A 12,763-nucleotide genomic window follows, 5' to 3' on the forward strand; every position below is an offset into this window, starting at 1 on the left:
ATTTCAGGGACGGTAGTGAAAGTAGGCGTGCTTTGAGGGATCCGTATATTATGGTTGTAATTTAGGGTTGCTACGGAAGGTAAGTATCTCCCTTTTCTTGCGTCAGTAGTGGTGACGCGCCACTCGGAGTGCTGGACTCTCCTCCTGCCTGCACCGGACTGTTGCACACCACAGTCTTAAGGCAGTATTGGGGCACTCCCTGAATAATCTCTGGCCCACTGCTGGGCGACGTTGGTGCAGGTGGGGTGATTACGATCTCTCTTCCTCCTGCTTTCGGGCCACGCAGGGCCCCTCTCCCTTCTGGGAATTTCCTTGGTGCTTTGCAGATGGCGGGTAATCGCCCTTCCGACTCCTCTTTTCCTTGCCTCTGCTCTGGCAGCAGTGGCGCTGTATACTTGCTTTTCTTGCTGTGGTGGTCACTTGCCACAAATAGTGTATATACTTGTCTATCACTTTTTCTGAGAAATATCAGCCAGGTTCTCTTTACTGCGATGGGACCATTCACCGCAAGTTGGTGTGGAAATGCTCGCATTTCTCATTATAGCTTGTCACTGTTGCGTGGCTTCTTCTCTCGGTTCACTACACTTTCAGCTTTCCAGGGTAGGTAATTCTCTGACTGAAGACATTGGTAGTGGCAGGCATCAGGGTGGCTCTGTGTGCATGGCAGCAGGGTGTCTCTCTCTCTCCTGGTCGGGGGTCTCTCTCTCTCCACCGGCCTGGGGACTCTTCTCTCTCCACCGGCCTGGGGATCTCTTCTCTCTCCACCGGCCTGGGGGTCTCTTCATCTCTCTCCACCGGCCTGGGGGGTCTCTTCTTCTCTCCACCAGCCTGGGGGGTCTCTTCTTCTCTCTCCACCAGCCTGGGGGGTCTCTCACTCACTCCACTGGCCTGGGGGGTCTCTCACTCTCTCCACCGGCCTGGGGGGTCTCTTCTTCTCCCTCCACCAGCCTGGGGGGTCTCTTCTTCTCTCTCCACCAGCCTGGAGGGTCTCTTCTTCTCTCTCCACCAGCCTGGGGGGTCTCTTCTTCTCTCTCCACCAGCCTGGGGGGTCTCTTCTCTCGCCACCAGCCTGGAGGGTCTCTCACTCACTCCACCGGCCTGGGGGGTCTCTCACTCTCTCCACCGGCCTGGGGGGTCTCTTCTTCTCCCTCCACCAGCCTGGGGGGGTCTCTCATTCTCTCCACCCGCCTGGGGATCTCTTCTTCTCTCCACCGGCCTGGGAGGGTCTCCCTCTCTCTCCACCGGCCTGGGGGTCTCTTCTTCTCTCCAGCAGCCTGGGGGTCTTTTCCTGTGTGCCGTGTCTTCATGGGCTTTATTGTTTCTCAGCTCAAACAGTAATGGGGCTGGTAGCTAGTCCTCATGGGTGCTGTCTGCTTGTGCCCTGTGTGTTTGCACTGTCTTGTAGTGATGACGTCCTGCTACCAGGAGCGTGAATGCTCTCTTTTCCTCTTTTAGGAGAAATTCCGTACGTTTTCTCTTCACTGCCAGGATAGAGTTCTTGGCTGGTGCAGCTTTAGCCTCAGGAGTCCTTCGTGAGAGTTAGCAGTCTCTGTGGGCACTATAAGTGAGCTCATTTGCACTGCCTCTTATCACAGTTCTGGGCTCTCTCACTCTCTTTGTCAAAAACAGGCTCTTCCCCCATAGGGGACAAACTGCAATCTTTATCTTTTTCCTACATGGTGCCTTTGCTCTTGGCAGGGTTGCAGTGCAGCGCTTGGTGCAATTACCATAGACAGTATCTTCTGGCAAGCTTGTGACTCAGGCAGTCCTCTCTTTATCTCTCCTTGCGTGGCAGAAGACGCGTCGCTACAGGCACCTATGCAGTGCTGGTGTACCACAGGCCTGGTGCCATGTTTGGCTTTCAATGTCCTAATCAAGTATTGTGATTTGGTTTTCTACTCCTTTCGCGGGTGCGATACCGCTAAATGGCCACTAGGTGGCGCTGTATTCACTCACCAGTGCCGAGGCAGCTTTTCGAACGCTGGTGGCCGTGTTGTAAAGATGGGTGCAGATTAGGGTGCAGCCACGACCTTCTCTCCTGCCAGCGGGTGATCAGGACGCCGCTTGTCAGTTTTCAGCATATCACGTCCGGTGAGCAGCTCCTGTTTGCGATGCCTCTGTTCTTTTTTACTGAGCGTGGTTTGCTCAGAGCAGTCTTTATATGTACAGCGGGCCGGCCATTCATGTTCTGATTCCTAAGGCAGTCCTTTCAGGGACAGGACCATCATGTTATGCCTTCAACCTGATACGCTGTGTAGGGTCAAAATCGCAGGGGCAGTGGCAGCCAGTTTTCTTTAAATCCAATACGCTAGGCTCCGTCCAGCAATTTCTCACCAGTTACCAGGGGGCGTTTCACTAAGGTCGTGGAAGGTTTATTTTATGCTGCGGAGCCTTCACCTTATGCCCGCGCTGATTAGGCATCAATAGAGAGGTGTGAGGGACGCCTAATTCTGGCTTCAAAAATGCCTGGCCGCCCTCCTTTACAGTCACATTCAGGGCCGTAGATCGGTGCATTTATTTATAGCCATGCGGGTCCTCTCCTCACAGGCCACGGCAAAGGCTTTAAGTGTGGACCTTCTACGCTCACAGGGGACGCCGGCACAGGGCTTCCGTATATACTGATGCAGGGCTGTAGGCTAACTCGCACACTCCGTGTGGGGCATACGGGCACTCTCTGCTTGCGATAGAGACCGCCTGGGCCTAACGGCGGCACACGCTTGTTACAGGCATAACGGGGGCTCTCGATCTCACCGGTGTTAGTTAGGCAGCTGCTGCAACGTGCCTCGGGGATGCCATTCGGGGTGTTTATCCTCTCCTTCTTTTTCTGCTCACTTAGGCACTGCGGGGGCAGGTGAGGCTTCATGCAGAGAAAAGTCGGCAGCAATGAGGCGCCTTGAGGCCGAGCGTGGCGCTACCTACAACGCTTCCCATTTTTGTCACCGCTCTTTGCGGGTGCCCTTGCCATGGGCTACACTTATCCTCGACGTCTCTCGGCCGGCAGGACTCGCTCGTTCCAGTTTAACTCTGGGGGATAATGTCCGGTCTGCAGCTGCGTTCTCGCCACTGGTGGGGGTTGCCCTCTCCATGGGCTAGCCTCCTCCCCTCTACCACCTTCAACAAGGCGGCAGCACACGCAGGCAAAATCCCGCTCGTCGCCAGTGTTATGTACTGGGCCCTAGGCCCACATAGTGTATGGATGAAGACACAGACACTGTAATGCTGTACTAGGAACTAGCCACAAGCACGTGCACTTAGGCCCTTTTATTAGCGGGGTCACCTGACTGGTGACGTCCGTGTTGGATGGGTGAGGGTGTGTGTGTGTGGGCCAGCCCTCGGGGGAGTGGCTGGCAGAAAGACTAGACTGTGTCCAGCAGGACACAACAATGGTCTGGGGAGTAGTTTCTTCTCTCAGCACCTCCCATGCTAACAAGAGCAGGAGAAACTAAACTGAATCTGGGAGGAAAAGCAGGAGGGGTGACCAGGAGGATGACGCTGCAGACTATGTCACATTTCACGCGCCCACGTGATCAGTCTGGTGGAGCTTGAACCCTGCGTGATGATAAGTAGCACACATGACATTACATTAGATACTAGAAACCCTTTACTTTCTGATCAGCGATCTTACTATAAACTGTATACATATTACATGCTGTTTATTGTCTGCCGAAAGTTGAAAAGTAGTCTTTAATATTGCCCAGGGATCATTTAAATAGGTTTTTAAGTGTTTTTTATGTACTTGTGGGGGCACCGTAGAAGGGCATGGCTGCCCTGCTCCTTGCTATCCTTGGCCATAGCAAGTGGCAATACATGCACATGGGTAAGATCCTTATGTCAAACATATAGAAATTAATGAGCCGTTCTTAATTATATATGTTTTTTATAAGTTAGCTTTCTGCGTGTCCTGTTAATTTAATGTGGAAATCGGGTTTTTTAGTTACCTAATTAAAATGCATTACAACTCTAAGACGTCGTACAAATTGCAACCATGAAAAAAAAAAAAAGAAAACACGGTTAGGAGAAGCATGCCCAGGCCCAGGCCTAGTTTAATTTGCCAAGGGAGGAGAGTAGAACAATTAGCAGGCTTATTACAATCGAGTTGCCCCTGACCGGCACGCCTGATTACGATGCGACTAAACACTTTCGGTCTGATACTTCCTCTTCTCCATGGGAGCTTGTGTTACGGCCGGTTACGTCCGTAATACAGGCTCCCATAAAAAAAATGGGTGTGTGTGTGAAACTCTGCACCCTAGGGGAGGCACCCCATGGTGTCTGCCACACAGTGCATGAAGTTACAGGGGGGGGGCACCATAGGTACCCCCTTGGCCAACAACCGTGGGCCCCGCAGGCAAGGGGGTCCTGAAAGGCTGACACGGAAAGGCTTCGGGAAACCGCCATCGTAATCCCAACGGATGAAATGTTGTTTATAGGGGATTTACGGTGGGGTTGGGACCAGCCAGACGACTTTGAGAGCCGGTCAAGCCAGAATGACCAGTTGATTGATGCTCTGACCACCAACACCATAGTTTGGCAGTCGGACCTCAAACTAGAGGCTTTCCGACCAACATCGTCATCGGCCCCTTGATCTATGCGAGAAAACACTTTACTCTGCCTCGCTCCTGGAATGCCATGCCATTTGGTAACAGACGGTTTTTAGTATGGACGCTATACATACAGTCATAATAATGCTTAATATTTTCAGAGTATAAACTTGCAAAGATGTCTTCTTCAGGTGTGGAAAAATCTATAATATGAAATGATTAAGTTTCTGTTAAAGCGCATATTTGCAAATAAAAATGCAAAAAAGGTCACTCACAAAGCAATACTTTGGAAGACAAACAGTGAGGAGTAAACCGTAATGTATTTAATAAATTAATGTACTAGACCTAGCAGAACACTCCATTTTAAATCTTCATTCGGACCATAGTCCTCCTTCCACAGCATGGAACAAGTCTTGGTTTGAGTGCAAAACGAGGTAGCAGTGTAGGGGCAGATTTATGAGCCCCTTGCGCCACTTTTGCGTCACTTTTCCCATGTTAAAAGTGACGCAAAAGTGGCGCAAGGGGCTCATAAATCTGCCCCTTAGTGTGCAGGTGAAGATAGCATTTTTACAGCCAGAATGCCTCTTGACATTCAAAAAATGCGTTCTATACTCCAGAAAGATTTACTCACAGAAATATTTTCGTGTGAGTAATTCTCCCACAGGGAGATGGATGTTCCACTAGTGGGAAGGCCATGAAACGTTGAGCACAACCACCAATGCACTCTGGTATTCAAATGCTTTTTCCCTGGACTATTTCTAATCTGGAGAAGGCATATAATTACTAAAGGTAGCACTAAAAATACTTATAAAAAACATCTAAAATTACCTCATGTTTAAAAATAGCAGGAAGGAAAGATTAACCTCTGCTTAACTTTTTTTTTATTTCCTGCTGCACCACCCGCGACCTTCCCACTTTTTTCCCGACCTTGCACTACTACCTGCTTTCCCTGCTGCCAACTCCAGTCTTGCCCATTGTCCCTGGAACTCCTTCACTTTCCCGCCCCTACCTAATTCCAGCTGCAGCGCTAAACAGACATTAAGCAGATACTACCTGTTCCTGCCTGTCCCACTTATTTATTCCAAGTACTCTGTTTATACCATGGAGACCCAGCTCCAATACTGTTCCAGGCCCCCATCCTCACGCACCTGCTTCGTTTCTCCATCTAGCATGTTTCTTTTACTCTCTCTTTAACTTCCTGTGACTCTTGCTCTCTCACTCAGCTCTACTTTTTGTCGTGCTCTCTGACTGCTTTTCTAACACTTTATTATAACTTTTAAACATGGCGTAGAGCAGCCACAAGGCTCTAAAACATTGCTTAAAAACATTTGCAAAACAAATAGCTCTGGCTAAACACTTACAAGGCCCCAAAGGCGAGACCTATTGGCTATGCCAATTCTTGTTTTCTTTTCTCCTTTTCCAGGAAACCAGGCCCCTGGTAAAGCCTGTCCAGCAATTTACCACATTAACTTCTTTTAAAACAATCAGTATTTGCGATTAGAGGGTAATTAAATGGAACCCTTCAACAAAAGGTAAAGGGAACGAGAAAAGAAATAGAAGAGCTGCAACATAGAATGAGAAAACAGGATGAGTGTAGAAAAATTGTATTCAATAAAAATGCAATAATATAATTTTGGCAACGTTTAAACAATTGAGCATAATCGTCTCTTTGAGCGCCCTGCTGAGCTAAACTTTTTTTGCTCTCCACCTGTAGCTCACTCAACAAGGAGAGCTCGTGCGGAATCAGTGTCTGTGATAATTCTGGAAGTCACCTTCAAAAGCACTTTCGGTTTTGTTGGTTGGAACAGCAGTGCCCGAGCTCCTACAAACTTGAAAATGGGTATAATCTGTGTAAATGTCCTCCTTCTTTTAGCAGTCTCATATACCAGGTCTGGGAAACTTCTGATGGGCTATTGTTTTGGGATATTAAATTCTTCCTGTTTTATAGTTAGGGTCAGTATATTTTCCTTTATTCTGTAACCTTCAAAGTTCACCAAAACGGTGGTTGGTTTAGAGTTGTTTGGTTTAGCAGAAAATGTTACTCAAAGAGCTCTGGTAATTATGTCGTATGTAGACCCTGGCATCACTGAGGTATGGGTAAGACTTTCTATGACCTCCACTACTGAGGATTTTTGTTCCTCCTGTTCTGGATTGCCCCCAAATCTCAGATTACATTGTCTCAGCTAAAGAAAGGGAACCTGTTAGGACCAGACATCCCTTTTCTATGTTCCAGTCCTTGTATCTTTTTACCTAAAGTGGATGCAAACATTGACTATCTTGTCTTAGGATCTTTAACCTCTGGCAAGATGGCCTGAAGCAGGTACTGAGTCCCCCATGCCCATGGGACAAGGGGACCTGACACAGTTGATTAGCTGTGTGTTACCTGAGCTAGCAAAAGCAGTGTTGCCCCCTGCAGTTTTTTGTTAGTTCTGAGTTAGTGTGGCCTTTTCATGAGATTAAGCTGTTACCGGCCCATTATTGTTGATGATTAGATGTTGCTAGCATACTAGTCAAGATTTCAGGCTGATTGTACTGTTTGGGCCTAGCCCCTTGAGTGGAATGTCTTCTGCCTTTCCACCTCAGGCAATAACCCTCACTGCCTCAATTCAGGAAGGACCTCAAGGCCTGGCTCTTTGACTGATCCATAGCGCCTTTGACAGACCAGCAGTCTTGAGACCCTTATGGGTGAGCAGTCACATTCTACAAGCCACTGATTGATTGACTGATTGGTGAACAGTGAATAATTTCGATTGCCCAGCCATGATGGTGCTAGAGAATAATCATTGTCAAGTGAGGGAAGGGATTCTTTACACTTGCCTCTGTTTAGATTAGGGTTCACCTTTGCCCTGGTCTCTGTTCCTAAAGGGCCAGCCATGTCTGGAGTTAAGTTTTGATGCTGTGGCAGGTAAGCAAGATTTCCTGATAGTAAAGTAATATCAGGGTTTACAAGTGGCTGGTGCTGGACCCACCATCTATACCCTGGTTACTGGATCTAAACTGGCCTCAGACACTTGATGAGGTTCCAGAATAACCTGAATATTGTGCTTGGCAATTTCTGCTAAAGGAGCATTCTGATTCTTAATAATTGTCTCTACTTTTCACTGTGTTCATCAGGATGTGATATCCGTGAACTCTTTAGTCTCTGTGTGGAGGACCTAGATGCTATTGCATTCGCCAGTTCTTGAGCTGCCTGTTTTTCTAGTACTGAAAGTCATTTTCATAATTCTATTAATTTTAACTGGAAAGCCTGGTCCTTTCCTGGCCACTTCTGGGATCAGTTTGGCTTTCAGCATCAGAAGCTTACAAGAAACAATTATATCGGTATAGCGAGGAAATGTTTCTTGTTGTTTTTTCACCATTCAGGGCTGGGTTTACAAGATTCCTCCTATCGTTACTTGAGCTCCTTATGCCGCTGCAATCCACTTTTCAGGGCGGATTTGCCAGCTAGGACATTAGTACTTTAAAAGTCATCATTCATCTATTTGAACCCTGGCTTCCCCCTCCTTCTTACCAGGGGCTTGCAGGGCAGCCTCCCAACCCCTGAGCTGTGCATACTCGAGATCCAAGGAGCTATGGAGGGGAAGCGGCAGCGGCAGCACCAAGATTGAGGTTCCTGAGACTGATGATTATACTCCACTGCTGATTTGAAGGTGCGTCTGACGGACCCTTGCTCCTGGACTCTTGGCCTTGGGCTGTTGTACTGTTTTTGAGCCCACTGTTCGCCGGACCCGCTTTGCGGGTCCCGCTTCATTGGAATTGCCGCTGGGGAATCTGTGGAGAGGCTGTGCAGTCTGTGTTGTGCTGGGGCTCTTGGGCAGGGCTGCGAGCGTTTCTGCAGGGACTCTGTCTCCCAGGAGTCCCTGCCTGGCCGATTGAGAACACCTGGCCCGCTCTCCCTGTCAGCCCCGCCCCCTGCGCACAGAGTGTGTTAAAGAGCCTGCCTGCCTCTTACCTGCGGGATCCCTTGCTGATTTGAAGGTGCGTCTGACGGACCCTTGCTCCTGGACTCTTGGCCTTCGGCTGTTGTACTGTTTTTGAGCCCACTGTTCGCCGGACCCGCTTCGCGGGTCCCGCTTCATTGGAATTGCCGCTGGGGAATCTGTGGAGAGGCTGTGCAGTCTGTGTTGTGCTGGGGCTCTTGGGCAGGGCTGCGAGCGTTTCTGCAGGGACTCCGTCTCCCAGGAGTCCCTGCCTGGCCGATTGAGAACACCAGGCCCGCTCTCCCTGTCAGCCCCGCCCCCTGCGCACAGAGTGTGTTAAAGAGCCTGCCTGCCTCTTACCTGCGGGATCCCTTGCTGATTTGAAGGTGCGTCTGACGGACCCTTGCTCCTGGACTCTTGGCCTTGGGCTGTTGTACTGTTTTTGAGCCCACTGTTCGCCGGACCCGCTTCGCGCTGTCCCGCTTCATTGGAATTGCCGCTGGAGAATCTGTGGAGAGGCTGTGCAGTCTGTGTTGTGCTGGGGCTCTTGGGCAGGGCTGCGAGTGTTTCTGCAGGGACTCCGTCTCCCAGGAGTCCCTGCCTGGCCGATTGAGAACACCTGGCCCGCTCTCCCTGTCAGCCCCGCCCCCTGCGCACAGAGTGTGTTAATGGGCCTGCCTGCCTCTTACCTGCGGGATCTCTTGCTGATTTGAAGGTGCGTCTGACGGACCCTTGCTCCTGGACTCTTGGCCTTGGGCTGTTGTACTGTTTTTGAGCCCACTGTTCGCCGGACCCGCTTCGCGGGTCCCGCTTCATTGGAATTGCCGCTGGGGAATCTGTGGAGAGGCTGTGCAGTCTGTGTTGTGCTGGGGATCTTGGGCAGGGCTGTGAGCGTTTCTGCAGGGACTCCGTCTCCCAGGAGTCCCTGCCTGGCCGATTGAGAACACCTGGCCCGCTCTCCCTGTCAGCCCCTCCCCCTGCGCACAGAGTGTGTTAAAGAGCCTGCCTGCCTCTTACCTGCGGGATCCCTTGCTGATTTGAAGGTGCGTCTGACGGACCCTTGCTCCTGGACTCTTGGCCTTGGGCTGTTTTTTTTTAAACAAACTTTATTAGTTCATTGAACAAAATGCAATCAATCCCCGTCCCCCATAGTCCGCCCCCCCAGCCAAATCAGGACATCTTGCAATAACCATCCCAGCACATAAGCTACATCTGTACAGCATTCACCCCAATAATGTCCGTTCTACTAGGTAGTGCATCCACAGGAGTAATCCACCATGAGTGTGCGAGATAGCCAAAATACCCCCCACCCCATCCCCCAACATCCCCCCCAACGAGCCCCTCCGATCCTACCCACCCACCCAAGCATGTCGCCAGTACCTATCAGAAGTACATGTACATCAAAATCGCAGTCATCACCCGTCGAGTCCGCCTCTCGGGAATCCCAACAGAGAGTACCTCAAGAGCAGAGGGGGGAAGCCCTGCAGAGGGCGCTCAAGGAACCGGGGCCCCGTCATCCCCCACCGGATCTCCCCCATCTCCCACAACCGAACATTTGAACAAGTCCAGGAGAGCCATCCATGCCCGGGCCCATTCATGCGATCTTTCATTGTCACTGCGTCGAGCCAAACATAATCTATAAGTCCCCTCACTTCCCGCCCATTTCTCCATTTCCCTAGCCCACCGTAAAAAATTAGGGCCCTGCCGCGCCTTCCAATGAGAAGTAATCTCCCGCTTGGCCAGGACCAGCCCTAGATCAAGAAACCTACTGGTGACCTTAGTCTTTGCTGTATGCGGAAATCCATGTAGCAAGCATACCCCCGGGCCTACCTCCAAGTCCCTCTCAGTCACCGTCAGTAGTACCGCCGCCACTTCCTCCCAAAACCCAGTCACCTGCGGGCAATCCCAGAGCATGTGTAGAAAATTCGCCCCACTATAACCACATCGGGGGCAAGCATCTGGCCCACCAAAGTACTCAGCTATCTTGTGAGGGGTAAGGTATGCCCTATGAAAGATATAAAACTGGATAAGCTGGAAGCGTGCATTTCGTGTACACTTCCAAGGACGCTCCATGATTTCCTCCCAGCTTTTGTCCGTAAGAGGTGCTCCCAGATCCGCCTCCCACTTAACGCGCAGGGCAGCCAGGGGACGCCGCAGATCGCCAGTAATCCGCCCATAGAGGCAAGTCACCGCCTTATAGACACCCGTCCCCATCACTACATACTGACAGGTAAGTGATGTGTCCGGCTCCATCATCCCCTTCCGCCAGTGCTTCCTGACGGCCGCAGTCAAGGCTGCATGGAATAGGAAGTCCCCCCGCAGGAGATCATGCCGCTCCCTAAAGTCGTCAAAAGGTAACAGGTTACCGTCCTCATACAAGTCTCCCAATGCCATAACTCCCCCCTCCTCCCAGGCCAATAACCGGTTCCAGTCTCCCCCGTGGGGTAGCGCCTCACACATTCGCAACGGGATCTCAGGTGCATAGGGAATGATCACACGCGCCCTCCTGGCCAACCGCGCCCAGCACTGTCGAACCACCCTCAAGTCCGGGGGAAGTGAGGTATTCCTCATCGGCACCCGTAGCAGCACACATGATAATTGGGACCAGCTCGGATCCGCCCCTCCCTGCGCCTCCGGATGCCTGATGTGATCCGCCACCCACTTTGTGAACCACTGGAGCTGCGCAGCGTGGTAATAGGACTCCAGGTCCGGCAACGCAAGGCCGCCCTCACTCCTAGGACGCTGTAGAGTACTCAGCGCTACCCTCCGTCTCCCCGCACCCCAGATGAACCCCGTAATCAACGAGGTCAGCTGAGCAAATAGCTTTCCCGGAATCCAGATTGGAAGAGTCCCAAAGTAATAAAGAAATCTGGGCAAAAATCACCATTTTCACTAAGGCGACCCTGCCGGCCACCGACAATGGGAGAGTGCCCCAGAACTCAAAGCAGGTTTTCGCCCCTCTTATCGCTCGCCCCACGTTACCCTCTAACAAATCAGCGGGATCATGATATATCCTGGTTCCCAAGTAAGGCAAACACCGGGATTCCCATGGGACATCCCCCTGGTGTAGCAACCCCTCCGAGCCCGTGGGAAATAGGCAAGACTTGGTCCAATTCACCCGGAGTCCCGCCACCCTCCCCAGGGTCTCCAGCAAACCCCGCGCCCCTCGTAAGGCCTCCCCAGCATTCGGTAAGAAGAGCAGTAGGTCATCCGCATATAATGCTATGTGCTGCTTTCGTCCCTCGACTAGTAGCCCTGGAAAATACTGCCCCAGCCTAGCATGAGCGGCCATGGGCTCCATTGCCAAAGCAAATAATAAGGGGGACAGCGGGCACCCCTGTCTCGTTCCCCGAGCGACCGCACAGGCACTAGATATCAAGCCCCCGTCCGCACCCTAGCAGTGGAAGCACTATAAAGAAGCGCCGTCCATTGAACAAAACCTTCCCCCATCCCGAAAGCCCTCAAGACATCAAAGAGGTAAGGCCACTCCAGGCTATCAAAAGCCTTTTCAATGTCGACCGCGAATATGCAGGCCTCCTCCTTGTCATAGGAGTCAGAACCTAAGATGCGCATCAATCTGCGTACATTCATTGCAGTATTGTGGGTGGGGATGAACCCAGCCTGATCCTCATGGATCAGTTGCAACATATGGGGCATCAGACGACTAGCCAGAATACGACTCAAAATCTTGTAGTCGAGGTTGAGCATCGCCAGCGGCCTATATGAGGACCGCTCCCAAGCAGGTTTACCCGGCTTAAGAAGGGGAACTATGAGGGCTTCTCGCGTGGTGGCAGGAGGGAGAGTCCCCCCTCGGCGCGCCCCATTATACAGTGCCACCAAGCAGGGTACTAGCACCTCCGCATACGCTGCATAAAACTCGATGGGGAGTCCATCGGTGCCCGGGGTTTTGTTCCTAGCCATGTGCTTTATGGCACTACGGATTTCGCCCGCTTCTACATCCCGACCCAGCGCCTCAGCATCTGCCGCCACAAGTTTTGGAAGCCCCGCACCCGGCAAGAATTCCGCATCTGTTGGACAACCAGGGTCCGCCCCACTCCGATACAACTCTGCGTAGTACTGTAGGAAGTGATCATTAATGCCTTTTTGGGTGTATAGTACCTCTGTACCCTGCCCCCTCAGTTCTGCTATCGGGGTCCCCCTGCGGGCCGGATTGGCCAGCCAGGCCAGCAATGCCCCCACCTTATCACGTTCCACATGCGCCCTGTCCACGTAAGCTTTATAGTCAAAACAACGCAATTTCTCAATCTGGACTGCCAACTCCTCTCGCGCCTCAAGAAGCCCCGC

This window comes from Triturus cristatus, chromosome 3_2, assembly GCF_964204655.1.
Source record: "Triturus cristatus chromosome 3_2, aTriCri1.1, whole genome shotgun sequence".
In the NCBI taxonomy this organism is placed as follows: Eukaryota; Metazoa; Chordata; class Amphibia; order Caudata; family Salamandridae; genus Triturus; species Triturus cristatus.